This window comes from Triticum dicoccoides, chromosome 5B, assembly GCF_002162155.2.
Source record: "Triticum dicoccoides isolate Atlit2015 ecotype Zavitan chromosome 5B, WEW_v2.0, whole genome shotgun sequence".
Lineage (NCBI taxonomy): Eukaryota > Viridiplantae > Streptophyta > Magnoliopsida > Poales > Poaceae > Triticum > Triticum dicoccoides.
Genome location: NC_041389.1, coordinates 461,801,148 through 461,806,115, shown reverse-complemented (window position 1 = coordinate 461,806,115; position 4,968 = coordinate 461,801,148). Strand labels below are relative to the sequence as shown.

The 4,968-nt window shown below is 48.2% G+C and overlaps 1 pseudogene; it reads right to left on the bottom strand.

The window, feature by feature from the left end:
- Positions 1-4,968, bottom strand: part of LOC119309742 — a 41,158-nt pseudogene that overhangs the window by 26,159 nt on the left and 10,031 nt on the right.

The window sequence follows — 4,968 nt, the reverse complement described above, 5'->3', positions numbered from 1 at the left end:
TGGGGGGTTTTGGGGGGGTTAATTTAGGTGTTTCATATATTGTGCTATAGCTAGCTAATTAATAGAGAGAAGTGTCCTCTCTTTTGTCCGTGCTTGGTCGACGCTACGTACCATACATACATACGTATAGAGAGGACTAGCTAGACACGCTAGCTAGCTAGTAATAAGCAAACAGAAGATCGTCATGAACATATATGCATACAGAGAGAAGTGATATCGACCACCTCTCCTTCTCCGAGAGATTGGTCGAACAAACAAGTTCTCGTATATCTATCCGACACTACCGGCTACATATATACAATAATTATCTTTTACAAATATATAATCTCCTAAAATACGGACGCGTGGTCCACATAGTATTCTCCGTCTTCAGCGATCACGTGGTCAAGAAAGAATGCCGCCAATTCCTCTTGAATTGCTCGCATGCGATCTGGTGCTAGGAGTTCATCCCGCATCCGAAACATCTAATTTTAAGAAGGGGGTCAATACATATATATATATATGAATGAATGAAACTCAACACAAATGATGGTAATAAAATAAAATTGTGAATATTGTTATTTACGCACTTCATATTGTTTGTCGGAGTAGCCCCGCTCACAGGTCGTGTGGCGGATGGACTCACAAATGTAGTATCCACAGAAATCATTCCCTTGTTCCTGCCACAACCACTTTACAAGAAATAGAGGTCAATCAAACTGATAATTAGCAAGCATGCTAAATGGTATTGATGAAACTAGCGCTTGAATCACTAGGAGATGCCTGGAATATGCTACTATATATATAGTACTTACTTTCGGGTGCCTAAATTGCAGCTTCTTTGGTAGTCCCGGAGCTTTTTTGGTGAATTTTCTCCAAGCCCTGCCATACAAAGAAAACAATTACTTGATATCAGAAATGAACAAAGTTGCTGATATGGTGGATAATGATCGATTTAACTTACTTCTCGAGCATTTCAGTCATGTCCGCATACTCCTTGGGATCTTTTCGCTTGGAGTCTAAGACAGTTACTACTCCCTTCTCAAGCTTAATCTCTAGGAGAATATAGTGGTAGCTGCGCACACATGCATAACTCATCAATATTACATTACTATAACCTGGACTAATAAGGAAACCGAATATGCCACAAGACAGTAACACTCACTTGAAGTTGTAAGGAAAGAGTATTATATCTTTGTGTTCATTTATTTCCAACGATCGCAGCAAGTTGGCCTCGGTTTCTTGGGCACGATATTGAACCTCAGTTGCATCTATGAGATACGTGTTAATGAACCCAATATCTCCCACTTGTCTTTTCTTCAATTCGGCGATCTTCAATCTGCATAATATAGTGAGGATAATTATAAATACATGCAAATGAAAGGGCTGAGTTATATAGAGAGACTTAATGATGGAAGTAGTACTACTTACAGACAGTAGGAGGTGACCGTTGCTTTATCGATGGCCAATTGATTGAAAAACTGATAGAACTCCTCAAATGGAATAGGCAACAGTTCAATTCCAAGGAGGTCATGCTCCTTTTTAACTCTCACATACAAAGTACTCCTCCCCTCAGACTCTTTGCAGGTTTTCATGTACCAATCATGCAATGTTCGCATCATCGTTGATAGAGAACTTTCATCTTTGACGAGAGGCTTCCCGTACTCGTATCTTTGTATCTGCACCTCCAAGATATCATAATGTACATCGTCGGGCAGGTAATCTGCAGGATTGCCATAACCGGGCACCATCCTCGGATCGACGATGTCGCTAGCAGGCACCTTGAGCGGGGGGCACGATTGCTTCGCTTGTTCGCCGAGCTGGGCAATTTGTTTCCCAGCTCGTCGTTCTTTCATCCTTTGATCACTTTTAGTACTTCCCGACCTCTCCGCTTCGGCAAATGCCTTTCCAATAATGCGCTCATAGTTGCCTTTCGGCGGAGACTTGGGTGGTTTTGTCAGGGCAGCCAGAGTGCGCTTCCCTTTCACCGGATCTACCTTCTCCTCCGGAGGTGGATGTCTCTTTGCTTTCAACCCTTGAAACCAGTCATCCACTTCGGTCTGCGCGATCTTCGCGTTTTCCTCCTCGCTCCTCTCGTACGGTAACTTCTCTGGAGTCTTCAGAGAAGGACCAAATCTGTATCTCCTCCCGCCTTTGGCTGTACTGCTAGACGCCGGCAGAGTAGACGGAGCGGATGTCTTCTTTCCTTGCTTACGAGGTGGAGGAGAAGGACTGCGACGCGCCGTAGATTCCGGAGCGGCGGCGGGTCTCTTCCGCCCTTGCTGACGAGGCGGAGAAGGAGGAGGCTGGCTGCTCGGGCGCACCGGCGCAGGCGGAGAAGGAGGCGGAGTGCCGCCACGCGCCGGAGAAGGAGCGGGCCGAGTGCCCTGATCATCACTCGCCGGTGGAGGAGGCGGAGTGCCCTGACTCGCTGGAGGAGGAGGAGGCGGCGGAGGCGTCCAGTTCGGAAGGTTGATGAGATCCTTCCGCCATAGGCATGGAGTCTTCAGAGCAGAACCCAACCGATACTCCCCTTCACCGGTAGGGTGGTCAAGCCGGAGGTCCTCAAATCCCTCCGTTATTTCATCGACCATCACCTTAGCATATCCTTCTAGAATCGGCCGGCAGTGAAAAGTTGAGTCGGGTTTAGTAGGATAAACAGAGCCAACAGCTGCCTTGACCTTCAAATTGCTCCATTGCGCCATAAGGTGGCAATTTTCAGCATCCATGATAGCATCCACGGGATAGCTGGCAGGAGCCGTCAAGGCATGCTCTGGCTGAAGCAGCTCGGTGGAAGCCACGCTGCTTTTCCGCTGAGATGGCGGGGTAGCTTCGGGGGAAGCTTCGGCAGGTCGTTTGCTGCGATCTGCTTCTCGTTCCTCTAGCCCCATTACCCTTTCGTGCAGCGACTGCAGTTGGCTCTGCTCCAGTTTCTTCCTCCTCTCGTGGGTTTTGTAACCCCCTGCGTCCGGAAATCCAGCCTTCCACGAAACGGAGCCTGGCGTGCCTCGTGTCCGTCCAGGGTGCTCAGGATTGCCGAGGGCCATTGTGAGCTCGTCCTTCTCCCTGTCTGGAACGAACGTCCCTTGCTGCGCTGCTTCGATATATTGCTGAAGCTTCTTGACTGGTATGTCCAATTGTTCCTCCGTCCAAATGCACTTCCCTGTTATAGGGTCCAAGGATCCGCCGGCCCCAAAGAACCAAGTCCGGCAACGTTCTGGCCAGTTCATTGTCTCTGGTTCGATCCCTTTATCAAGCAGATCATTCTCAGCCTTGGCCCACTTAGGCTGGGCTACGAGGTAGCCACCTGACCCCGTGCGATGGTGAAGCTTCTTCTTCTCAGCATTTCTCTTGTTTGTCACCGACATTTTTTTACTCTTTTCCGATGTCTTGTGGGCCACAAATGCGGGCCAGTCATCTCTGATCTTCTCATATTTGCCAATGAATTCTGGTGTCTCATTTTTTTCGACATACCTATTGAGGTCTTTCTTCCAATTCCTGAATAGGTCTGCCATCTTCCTCAGAGCAAAAGACTTGATTAATGGCTCTATAACTGGCTTCTCTGGATCATCCTCCGGCGGTAGGGTGAAATTTGACTTCAGCTCAGTCCAAAGATTCTTTTTCTGCATCTCATTGACATAAGACACCTCAGGGTCTTGTTCTTAGGCTTATACCATTGCTGGATGCTGATCGGGATCTTGTCCCTAACCAGAACCCCACACTGAGCAACAAATGCCTTCTTTTGTCCGGTAGGGTTCAATCGGTTGGCCGTCGCGCGCGATTTGTATGATCTCAAACTTTTCATCCGAGCTCAACTTTTTCTTCGGGCCTCGTCTCTTTACCGAAGTTGTGCTCGATCTGGAGGGCTAGAAAAAAGAACAAAGACGAGAGTTAATTAATATGTGTACATACCAAAACAATGAATGCATCAATTAGCTAGTCAGCACAGGCTTAACTAATATATATACCTGGCCGGACTCGGTTTGGTGATCACCGGAGCCGTCCTCACGGTCTACTTCTTCACCCTCTCCTTCTTGCACCGGCATTGGGTCATCGGAGCCATGTAAATCAATGAGGAGAGGGCCAGCTGCTTCTTCACCCTCTCCTTCCAGACCATCATTGTCGTTGAGAAACATCGAGGAGAGGGCATCACTTCCTTCTGCAATTATGTCCCTCAACAACGCTTCTTGTGCTTCGTCTCGGGGGGTGTCCATAGTTTCTACAAATATTTACAACATGGCAATTATTATTCAAACATGACAGATATGGATATATTAGTGGCAAACGTAGAACTAGCTAGCTAATCACAATAAGGAATCATATTAGTGGCCTCGACGCTGCTTCTCTAGGGTTTGGGGTGGCCTCGACAACGCTTCAAGGGTTAGGGGGTGGCCTCGAGAACGCTTCAAGCTAGGAGGGGGTAATATCGACCCCCCCACGTGTTGAAGCTATCGGGAGGGGGTCGGCGTTGAACACTACATCTATGTCCCACAAGTGACGTGGGCATCGACGCCCGCGGTATGGTAGAGGGTCGTGGATCGCCAAGCGGTCAAGGGTCAAGGGGTCGGGAGGATCGCCGAGGGGTCGAGAGCCTTCGACCCTTGACCCCTTAACGACCCTCGACCCTGAAACCTTCGACCCTTGACCCCTTAACGACCCTCGACCCTGAAACCTTCGACCCTTGACCCCTTAACGACCCTCGACCCTCTACCCTAGTTCCCGACCCTCGACCCCTCGGTGATCCTTGACACCCTCGTTATATCGACAACGAAGCAACATACATATACATGGGAAAATAATGTTATCGGGGAGGGGGTATCGGTACCCCCCCCTCGTGTCAAAGTTTCTTCTTTCTCCTCTATTCCTTTCTTTCTTCTTCTCCTCTCATGTTGAAGTTATCGGGAGGGGTATATCGACGATGACAGAGGAGAATATTGAAGAAAAAAAAGAAGAAAAAAAGAGGAGAAGAAGAAAGGAATAGAGGAGAAG